Raw genomic sequence first — 12,547 nt, 5'->3', positions numbered from 1 at the left:
CTCACTAGAAATAATTTATTATGACCTATCTATAGGGCAGATAAAACATCTAGTTTCTGAAAAACTACTGTTCTCATTAATCTGCATATGACCCTCCTCCCCTCTGAAGCCTCAGGCGCCTTATCTTATCCTTAGCTCAAAACTTTATTTTACTTTGGTGCCTCTGAATCTTTCATGTATCGGGGGTGGGCGGGTGGGGGTGTGTGTCTCTGAATCTCATGTATGTAGGGTTCCCACATGTGCATATGTAATTAAATGTGGTTATTTGATTTTGTAAATCTATCTCATGTTGATTTAAGTATTGGGTCACCTAGAAGAATCTAGAAGGGTAGAGGAAAATGTCTTCTTCCTGCTATGACAGGAGTTTAAAGACATTGTATCCTGTTTCCTGACATTATTCTAAATCGCAACTATGTTCCAATAAATCAAGATAATCTTGACCATCATATGAAACATTTTTGGAAGCAAAACCATACATCATTTTCCATATATAAAATCACAGTGATAGTGAAATGATAATGCTTAGTTTAGGAAAAAAGCATTGCATTAAATTATTTTATATAGAGCAGGTAGTTAGAAAAGATCTAAGGAAAAACACACTAAATGGTTAAAAGTGAAGAAGTAGCATAAGCGTTTATGAAGTAAATTTTAAAAATTAGCACTCAGATCTGGAAAGGTGAAAGCAAGGTGATATTGAAAGGAATTTTAGAGACAGGACAGGTAGTGTTAGGGAATAAAGAGGGTCCATGGGAGAGGAATGCATATGTGAAGGGCAGAAGATCCCAAAATGCTTATCTGACTTGTACAGAGGTTAGAGAAATGCCACAGGATAAGAGAAGAAGAAGGCATATATTCACAGAACATTCACAGGGGATAGAGGAATGTTAGAAGATAAGGGAGAGAGAAGGAGGAGGCATCAAGTGGGCTTTGGACTTTGAAACTGATACTATGTAACAGAGTGACCAATGAGGAAAGCAAGGGAGTCCTAAATTAAGGAAGGGTCCAATTAGAGAGGGTCATGCTCAGACAAAGAACTGCAGCATATATAAACTGAAGAAAAAGGGACATAAGACAGATTTTGGATTTTGGATTTTAGATATTTACCCATGAGAGAGAGAGCGAGAGAGAGAGAGAGAGAGTGAGAGAGAGAGAGAGAGAGCGAGAGAGAGCGAGAGAGCAGGCTTTTCTCCTTTGGGGATATCCATGCCCAGATGGAATTTGTATATGCTTCCAATAAACGTCCACATTTTTCTCTGAAGAAATCTTTTAGTCCATGAGTTTATTCTTTAAACTTTGTAGGGCAAGTACCCATGGAAAGAAGAATCTGCAACCTGAACTCCATGTTTTAATATGACTAGAATCTGTAAAATTTGAAGACATTTGTTGGGTAAATCAGTGTATTCTCTTCCAATTCTAATTTCTAGACATAGAATTTAACGTAGGTCAAATATGTTTTCCTGTAAATTAAAAAAAAATTAAAAATACACAGGCTAAAAGGGATTTAAGCTATATATGAATGCAAAATATATAATTGATTTTTAAATTGGTATTAGCATTTTTTGTTTCATGCACATTCAATTTATTCATTTAAGTACTCATTCAAAATATATTCAGAAAATGTTACAAATGTGAAATGTTTAATATGCATAACATTATAATAAAATGAGTCCTTAATTTCAGTCATGAGATAACTACTCAAATACCTCTAATAATTAAAAAAGTAATTAAAAATAATTTAAAAAAACTATATTAGTGACAGATGATGAAAATTATTTTTTATTTTTTTACTATAGGTCTCAGAGAAATCTACAGGGGAAATATGCCTTCTGTGCTAGGTCTTTACAATAGTACTCTGGTAACTCTGAGAATAGTTTTCTACCATGAGAGATTTAAGTGCAGATGTCCTGGGAAAGATGATGTTCTGTATTTACTGAGTTTTTATACCAGTGAGAAAATCCAGGGGGAGATGCTGATCAATTAATTGGAAGAATGAATCTAAAGCTCATTAGGCCAGTTTTCATTAGACATTTGGAAGCCATTTGCATAATAGACATGAAATTTTGTGACTGGTTAGACTGCTCCAAAGAGAAATATATAAAGGACCTAAGGATAGATGTATATAGAATAGCAATATATACTGTGAAAAAAAAAATTAATTGAAGAAATCTTTTTAGAACAGCATTCAGGAAGGCAGCTGGCTTACTTGGAGATGACCAGTCAATATTGTTAGATGCCATATACATTAAAAAGTTTATTTATTTTATTCACTAGCCAAAAAAGACTTTCCATTAGAATGACTGACTGCATTACAAAATGAGAGAAATAAACATACTCTGCTTTACAAAATTTTACTGACACTTTTTGGTATCTTTGTCCTAAAGTAGTCTATTTTGAGGAAAATGGGAAATTTTCAGACATTGTTGAAAGGTTAATGGGCAGGCTAAACAGCCATCTCAGATGGTGGATAAAAAATAAATAAATAAATAATTTATTTAAGGAAAGGGGCTTGGGGATTGGATATCCAAAGGCTGCCCTAGCTGGTTTTGCTCAGTGGATAGAGCATCGGCCTGAGGACTGAAGGGTTTGATTCTGGTCAAGGGCACATACCAGGTTGCAGGCTTGATCCCCAGTAGGCGATATGCACGAGGCAGCCTATCAATGATTTCTTCTCATCATTGATGTTTCTATCTCTCTCTCCCCCTCCCTTTCTCTCTGAAATCAATAAAAATATATTAAAAAACAACAACAACAAAAACAAAACAAAGGCAAGGGCTGCACAGAAACAAGCCAAGGGGATATTGGGTCAAGGAGCTGGAGTTTCATCCTTATATGCAATTTTGTTGTCAGTAAGACTGTAGGCTGAGATGGTGGGCTTAAAATGGGGATGGAATGCCAATGTGTGATCAGGTGTTTTTAGGAGTTTTAATTCCTGATATGTTCTGATTCCTGGTGTCCAGCAAATCTTCCTGGTCTTTTTCTTCCTGTGGTGGGAGGCTTACAAATGGCTGTTAAGGATTAAATTGCTCCATAGTCCTAATAATTGCATGTTTATAAATGCTAAACATTTAATAGCAGAGATGGTTTTTCTTATTAATAGTATCCCTAAGATATTTTCCTTACCTCCAATATTATCTACAAAATGTCAGCTGCTATAACTTAGTACCTATGAATAGATTTTACTTCCTTTCCTGTACCTTGAAGCATTTTGCTATATTTTCAATTCACCTTTTCTGCTTTTTCTGTGTTTACACATGAACTGGATTTTACTTTATATTTTTTCTGTGGTGTGATAATGGAAGGTTTAAATGCGCTTTATGTGCTTTTTTTTAAAAACAAGAGAATGGTAATTTTCCAATTGACATTTAAGTTGAAAACAGACATACATTTAAGATATTATACTTCTTGTTAAAGTTATTTCTTCCTCCTAAGAACAGAGTTTTCATTCATTTATTAATTTAATATCAAACATAGAGACCACCCATATTGTTAAAAAAATAGAACTATAAAAATTATTCAAAAAGGAAATAATCAGAGAAGACAGCAGTACAGAGACTTAGAGGGAAAAAGAAGATAAATTTAAGTAATCTAAAATATTGGATTAAAACTAATAGTAGGATCTGGTGATTAGATGCATTTACTGAATTTCATAAGAAAAATTTGGGGCAAATGATGAATGGAAAAATATGGTATCAGTAGGGCAGCATATGAGAAGTGAGAATAGGGAGGCATTTGAATCTACTTAAGGTTTTGTAAGGGAGGAAAAATAATTTTCCCTCTACCCTTCTGAGTTCTAGACTTAGATCTCTGTAATAAACTATAGGATAACAGGAAAAAGAATCCCAGAAGCTTATTGATATGTGTCCCTTATGTACATATGAGAGCTACCTGGGGAAGAATGAGCATTTCTCAAAGATGGCTTAGAACTCTGGCTTAAAAAACAATTCTTCCGAGATTGGAACTTTCAGCCCTATCTACACCCTGACCTTAAGGCAGAGAGTGGGTCTGGAGATTGAGTTTTTTAAAAACTATGGCCAATGATTCCATCAATCATGCCCCTGTAATGAGACCTCCATAAAAATTCTTAGTGATGGGGTTTGGAGTCTCTGGATTAGCAAATTCATCCACGTCCCGGGAGGGTGGCACACTCCCACTCCAACTCCAGAGCTCCTTCGCTCAGACCCCCAGTCTTCAAGCTGTGTACGCCTTCATCTGGCTGTTCAGTTATATTCTTTACTAGAGGCCCAGCGCACGAAATCACATGCGGGAGCCCGCCACTGCTCGCAGCCCCGCCCACCCCCCCTCATGGTGACCAGTTGTTTGGTCGTCACGGTTGTCATGGACACTGGCTTTTTATATATATAGATAATATTCTTTATAATAAACTAGTAAATTAAAAAGAAAAAGAAAACACACAAACAAACAAACAAAAAGTAACAACACAAAACATCTTTCTCTAAAGGCAAAAGAAGAGAGTAGGAGGTGGAGACCAGTTATGAGGTGGTTACCAGAGAAAACCTTGGCAAGCAAGGGTAAGGTTTGTTATGCAGATTTAAATCAGTGCCTTCTCCTTTGATATGATCCTCTTGTGAATTAGAGTCATCTTTCTCTTGTTGGTACAAAGAGGGAACTACCCTTACAAATGAAGCTTTCCTTTAGAAATGTAAATTTTTCTTACACAAGGGCAACTTTTAGTCTGTTTTCAGAGCTTCTCTAGTGCCTGCTGTTTCTCAAAATAATCAGCTCAAAATAATCCTTATGCTAAAGAGGCATATTTTGGGTGGCACTTTCTTCTACCCTACAATTTCTAAATACATAATCAATATTAGTTGCTTCATCACATTGCAAACGTGCTTTTTTTTTTTAGCTTTAGTATTAGCTTTCAACTATTTCTATATTCAGTTTAATTATATTGATATAATGCAAATTGCGTGGGAATATGTACCATCAAAGAGTCTGAAAAGCATGTTTTTCTAAGTAAATTTTATTATTAAATCACTTTTTTATCGTTATTAGAAATTTTTAATTTCCATTAAGTATCCTGGATGTGTCAGCACCATTTTAAAGTCTTTTTTCCCCCCCTGGATATTTATAAGTTTCAAATAAGATTGAAAAATCAGTGCCTCAAATTGATACCGAAGTTTTGGACTGGAACCTGGATCCTTTGTCCACAAGAATCAAAGAATGACTCCAGGGACAGAAAGTGGTATAGCAAAGGTGGAAATTTATTGCAGAACAAGTACAGACTCCCACGTGATGAGAGGAAAAGAGTCCCACAGAATGGACTCCACGTAGAGAGGGGGAAAGGGTCCCATTGAGTTCTGTTTTCATGGTTTATAAAGGCTACAGTTCCTGTTGTAGAGAGTGCCTGGGAAAGCACATCGGCATTTCTTTAATTATTGTAAGCTGAAGCCAGTGGCCGTTGGCAAAGCCACGTCCTGGAAACATGTTTTGCCAAAAGGCAGGAGTATTGTCAGCTTGACCTTCAGCCTAGGTGCCAGGGGGTGGGTTTTGTTATTTAAGTACAGCCAAGCACCAGGAATGAATAGGACTGGGGCCCACCCAAGAATGCAAATAATCTCCCTTGTCTTGACTTTTAGTAAAACTTCCTGGTTTTTTGCTGTACAAATTAAATTCGATGTATAGGCTCTGGATCACTGTCTCTGTCCCTGTCCTGATCAAAGGACAGTGGTCCCACCTGGCCCCAGCTTTTTCTTCCATCTCTGTGTCTGTCTCTTTCTTTCATTTTCCCAATCCCCAGCACCCCTACTCAGGAACCAGATCACTCTCTAGCCACGTTGGATGCGAAGAAGAGAGACATATTTACATCCTATGTCCTGATGTCACCTCTGATTGGTGAATATTCCCCTTCAAATTGGTTACTATAGTGATTCCTGAGGCCCTCCTCCCTCATAGTCCTTCCATTCCTCTGGGTTTTCATCTTTTCCATCTGAGTGAAGGGTTTCCTTTTCTTTATTTTGTAAATATAGACCTTTCTTTGCTACTTCCAGTTTCCTTGTCTTATACCTATTGCTGCTTCTTTGTCTTATGGAGATATAACTGCACCTGGCTTCCTTGTGTTATGGAAATGTACCTTCTCCCAGTCTGTAGCCCCACGCTTTTCCATGGACCCCAATTCTAAAATTCCCTAAACCTGCCTATATCCCCCAAAATTCCTGCTTCAGTATGAACAATCTCAGTTCATGATATTCACAGAGGGGCTTCCAAGACACTTAATTCTTCCCTTTATCAGATATTATCAATTAACCTAATTACAGATGTGTTTTCATGTCTTAGAGCCTCTTTCTCCATATACTTACATATATACACTAGTGGCCTGGTGCACGAAATTCATGCATATTGAAAGGGAATTAATTAATTAATTAATTAATGTAACCGGGCTGGAGGGGCAACTGTTGTGGGCTTGACAGCTGGCGGACCGCCAGGGTCACGCCCGCTAGCCCTGGGTCGGGTCGCACAGGGGTTGCCCGCCATCCAGGTCACAGATAGCAGGCCCGGATGGCAGCGGGGCAGGCAGAATGGCGCTGTCCCATTTTGCCTGCAGTATGCAAATTAGCCACCATCTTTGTTGGCGGTTAACCGCCACCTTGGCTGGCAGTTAATTTGCATATCGCCCTGATTAGCCAATGGGAAGGGTAGCAGAGTGACACTAATTACCATGTTTCTCTTTTATTAGATAGGATAGCGAAAAAGAAATGCATGCAATGGACTGAATCTTTGTGCCCCCACCCCCAAATTCACATGATGAAATCCTTAATGTGATATTACTTTTGGGAGGTAATTGCTTCATTAGACTGGATCCCTCAAAATGGGATTAGTGCCCTGGCTGGGTAACTCAGTTGGTTGCAGTGTCCTCCTGTATATGTTGCAGGTTTGATTCCCAGTCAGGGCACATACCTAGGCTATTTCAATCCCCATTTGAGGCATTTGGGAAGGCAATCCATCAATACTTCACTCTCATATTGATATGGGATTTTTGGACTGGAATACGTGGTGTTCCCCTGGGCAAGATGGTCAGCAGAATCAAAGAATGAATCCACAGATGGAAGATAGTATGGCAAAGGTGGAAATTTTTTGAAGAACAAGTACAGACTCCCATGTGGTGAGGGGGAAAGAGTCCCACTGAGTTCCTGTTTCCACAGTTTATAAAGTCTGCTAGTCCCTGTGTCCTGATATCCTGATTGGTCAATATTCCCTTTTGAATTGGTTACTACAGAAACTCCTGAGCTCAAAGGTCAAACCTCACCTGGGATATCCCTTATTGTTCTATTCCTTCTGGGCTTTCTTCCTCCTTCTTTATTTTGTAAATATAGACCTTTTGCTACTCCCAGTTTCCATATCTTATGGAGATAGAATGTTGCCTCTCCCTTATCTTATGGAAATGTAACCTCAGCTCTGTAGCCCTGTGTTTTTTTGCTGGACCTCCAATTCTAAAAATTCCCTACACCTGCCTATTTCACCCCTAAAATTCCTATTTCAATATTGAGGTTTCTCTCTCTCTTTCCCCTTCCTCCTCTCTCTAAAAATCAATAAAAATATATCCTCAGGTGAGTATTTAAAAATGAGATTAGTGTCCTTGTAAAAAGATGCCAAAAGAGCTCTCTTGCCTGCTTTCCACGGTCTAGAATCTGACCACGCTAGCACCTGATCTTCTACTTCCCAGCCTCCAGACCTGTGAGAAATAAATTTCTGTTTTTCATAAGCCACTCAGTCTATGAGTGTTATAGCGGCCTGGACTGACTATGGCAATAGAATCCACTCAATTCTAATTATATAGACTTATTTTTAATTAAGCATATCTATTTGAATGTGTCACCTGACACTCTGTGAGGGAGTCCGGTGCTGGGTCAGTTTTTGGGAATTTACATGTTTATAGTTTCTGAATGTTGTGGCGCCAAGTTCTGTCTCCACCTTTGAGTTGGGAGGAGATCTTGTTGTTAATATGGTTCATTCCAGAAGTGTCATAGTGTCTGTGGTGCCAAATTCAGTATCTGCCTTCTAGTTGGGAAGGACCTTGTCTAAAATATGGTCCGTTATGGAAGTGTCTTGGCCACCACCCTTGTTCCCTCTTCTACTTGTGGTGACAGTTTTCATGATAATGATGGTATAATGAGCTTTGGGGTTGTTCTTGGGTCAAGTTTTCCTTTACCTTGGATTGATCTGGTTTTAACCAGTTTTGTTGTTGACTTCTGCGACTACTGAAGGCATTTTCTACCATAAAAGCTTTCCCTTTGATCATGGGTGGAGGTGAGGGCACTGGTGAGAGGACCCAGTGGCTTATCAGCCTGTGATGTCCACTCCTACTTCTTCATGCCATTGGTGAGAGTTTTCTCTAATTTCTCTCTATCCTGCCTCTAGAACAATAGGAATGGAAAGGTTTTCTCCTAAGGCATCTTCAGTTTTTTCCTCTGCCTCCTGTCTCTAATTTACTCCTCAATTTTCTTTTAACACCTCTATAGGATAATGGATGGGAGAAGGAATGTGGGAGCCTCTACCTGAACCCCTCCTGCCTTTGTATTTTCTTCAACCTACTAAACTCTAAATCTCTGTATCCTTGGGCTTCAATCTAAAGCAGTGAAACCTCACCCTCGTCGGTTTGGCTCAGTGGATAGAGTGTCAGCCTGCGGAACGAATGGTCCTGGGTTCGATTACTGTCAAGGGCACATACCCCTGTTGTAGGCTGCTCTTCAGCTCGGGCCCCGGCAGGGTTCGTGCAGGAGGCAACTAATAGATGTGTTTCTCTCACATCGATATTTCTTTCTGTCTTTCCCTCTCTTTCACTCTCTCCAAAAATCAACAGAAAAATATCCTCGAGTAAGGATTAAAATAAATAAATAAAGCAGTGAAATCTAACCATGCATCTGACTGAGGACTCCCTTACTCCCACTTCTTGATTTTACTATATACCAAATGCTTGAGTAAGTTCCTATAAACTCATAATGTTAAAGCAGAAATTTTGGGGGAATATAGTCAGGCTTAGGGATTTTTAAGAATTGGGGTCCATGAAAAAGAGTGGGTCTGCAGACTGGGAGAAGGTACATTTCCATAACACAAGGAGGCCAGGTGCAGTTGCATTTCCATAAGACAAGGAAGCAGCAACAGGTATATTTCCATAAGACAAGGGAACTGGAAGTAGCCAAGAAAGGTCTATATATTTACAAAATAAAGAGAAGGAGGCCCTTCATTCAGAAGGAGAAGAAAGCCCAGAGAAATGGAAGGACTATGAGGGAGGAGGGCCTGAGAAATCACTATAGTAACCAATTCGAAGGGATATATTGACCAATCAGAGGGGATACCAGGACACAGGAACTGCAGCCTTTATAAGCCATAGGGAAAAGGAACCCTGTAGGACTCTTCCCCCTCCCTACATGGGAGTCAGTTCTGTGAGACTCTTCCCCCTCCCTACCTGGGAGTCTGTATTTTTTCTTCAATAAATCTCCACCTTTGCTATACCATTTTCTGTCCATGGATTCATTCTTCGATTCCGGTGGACAAAGGATCTGGGTTCCAGTCCAAAAATTCGGTATCAATGTTTTTGGAAAAAGACAAACTTTGCATGTGTTTCCTAATTTATACTTCAGTTTTTCATTACTAAAAGGGGTGATGACCTTGTGAGTATACAATGCTAACATTGAAAGATCTATCAAAAACAGTGAAAACCTTTAAAATGACATCATTTATAAAACTAGATAATAAATCCATTATAAAGAAAGCAAAAATGGATTGTTAGTTTGAGAACCAAAAAAACTTAAGAAATTAAGTGAAATATTTATATTTTTGATAGGTAAACAAGCACAAATAAGGTGATAACTTGTTGGAGGACACATAATTAAGAGAGCCTGGATAGAATTTAGGTAGCTTTGCCCAATGGTCTTGGTCTTTCTACTCATTTTAAGTTACATAATATACTTATCTTTCATATTCCCTGAGGAAGAGCAGGAAGGTTTATTGTCAATGAACAGGCTACTTAGCAACAACTGAACTGCCACATATTTAAATACAGAGGTATAGTTTAGAAATAATGTTTCCCTTATATATTCCTATTTGTTCTGGGCCAGAGAGAAGACACTACATGTCTTTTTTTTTTCTTCTTAATCCTCACCTGAGGATATGTTTTCATTGATTTTAGAGAGAGAAGAAGGGACAAGAGAGAAGTATCAATCAGTTGCCTTCATGATGCACCCAACTGAGGATTGAACCTGAAACCTAGGCATGTGCCCTGACTGGAATCAAATCTGCAACCTTTTGGTACTGGAGGACAGCTCTCCAATGAACTGAACAACCAGGGAAAGACTGCATGTCCTTACATGAACCTTCTCAGTGATTGCAAATAGACAGCATCTGGAAAATTTTCATTTCTGAACTTGAATGCAATTTTGGAACTCTATCCCACAAAGGAAAGGAACACTGACTAAAACTGGATATGTTTAGCTGTGAACCTCAAAACTATATACTTAACAAAAATTTGTTGGTTCAGATTTACATTTCTTTTTTTTTAATTTTAATTTTTTAAAAATATATTTTATTGATTTTTTACAGAGAGGAAAGGAGCGGGATAGAGAGTTAGAAACATGGATGAGAGAGAAAGATCGATCAGCTGCCTCCTGCACACCTCCCACTGGGGATGTGCCCACAACCAAGGTACATGTCCTTGACCAGAATCGAACCTGGGACCTTTCAGTCCGCAGGCTGATGCTCTATCCACTGAGCCAAACCGGTCAGGGCCAGATTTACATTTTATTAAGAAATAAAATACTGAACATTCTCCAGAATTTGGCATTATTATTGTTGTCCATATTGTCAACGTTCCCCTCTGCATGCCCCATATTATTACTAAAGTTTGAATAAATATTTTTAACATTGTCTTTTTAAATAGTAGTGTTTTTCTCCAAATATATATATATATATATATATGTGTGTGTGTGTGTGTGTGTGTGTGTATATATATGTGTATATATATATATATATATATATATATATATATATATATGTGTGTGCGTGTGTGTGTGTGTATATATGTGTGTATATATATATATATGTGTGTGTGTGTGTGTATATATGTGTGTGTGTGTATATATATATATATATATATATATATATATATGTGTGTGTGTGTGTATAGCAATAGTTGATATTAATCTAAAGGGTTATTCACTTTCAGAAATGTTTATAAATAAAAAAAATATTTACCATACATTCTATTTTGTAATCTGCATTTATTCTACTAACATCATGTATTCTCTTCCTATTGTTTAAAATATTATATATTTTTAATAGTCAAGGGATTATATCATATTAATATACTATAATTGATTTAATCAATCCTAATAACAAATAAAAATAGTATGTCCTATATTTAAATTCAAATATTAATATAATAAATGTACTTGAACAATAAAATAATTGCATGCATATTTTGCATATTTATTTATCATTTGTAATTCACTCTACTGTGGCAGAATATATTTTTCAGATATTCTTCTTCCCATGTGACTCAGCTTCTCCTGTTAAGAAGTGGGTCTCATATTTCCTACACTTGAATCTAGTTGAGGATCTATCTTTTCTGACCAACAAAATATGATAGCAGTGATGTGATTTTTAAGGCTATATTATAAAATTGACAAAGCTTCTGCCTGGATAGCTCTTCCTGCACATGTGCCTTTGAAACCCTGAGCTGGCACATCAGAAGTCTTGCTACTGTGACACTACTAGACTGGAGAGACTGTTTAGCTAGAAACAAGGAGTGATACCTGGGGACCCACAGCTGTTCTGTCTCCCACTCTTCCAATCTTTACATTCCAGGCACTGGGCATGTGAATGAAGGAACCCTTTGATGACCAAGCCACAGCAATCTCATGAGAGACCCCAAGTTAGAACCACTCAGATGAGCCACACCCACTTCCTGACCCATTTCTCAGTATTCCTATTCTAAGATTTCACATTTCAGAGTGAGCAGAAGATAACTAATATATGTATGCTTCGTGACTTTCAATTATTTGCCTATAATATCTGTTATCGATATTTTTCCAGTGTGTCTTTTGCTTTAAATTTATGTACCCATTTATAAAAAATAATTATTTTCTTTTAAAATTTTAGTGCCATATTATACTTAAATAAATTGAATTATTATGATATCTTAAAAACAAACAAACAAAAAAAACCTCTCCTAGCCTAGCTGGTGTGACTCAATGGTTGAGTGTCAGCCTAGGAACCTAGTCAGGGCACATGTCCAAGCTGTGGGCTCCTTCCTCAGTAAGGGGCATGCAGTAGGCAGCTGATCAATGTTTCTCTCTCATCATTGATGTTTCTCTCTCTCTCTCCCTCTCCCTCTCCCTTCCTCTCTGAAATCAATAAAAATATTTTTTTTAAAAAAAAGCTCTCCTAGACTTTATTCTTATAATAGCTCATAGTTTTAGGTTACATAATAACACAATAGAATTGAGTGTGTGTGTGTGTGTGTGTGTGTGTGTGTGTGTGTGTGTATGTTCTGCATTGATCTAAGTTTATTTTTTTCTACAACTTTTTAGTT

Source organism: Myotis nattereri (genome assembly GCF_964212035.1).
Source record: "Myotis nattereri genome assembly, chromosome: 2".
In the NCBI taxonomy this organism is placed as follows: domain Eukaryota; kingdom Metazoa; phylum Chordata; class Mammalia; order Chiroptera; family Vespertilionidae; genus Myotis; species Myotis nattereri.
This window is presented reverse-complemented; position numbering follows the sequence as displayed.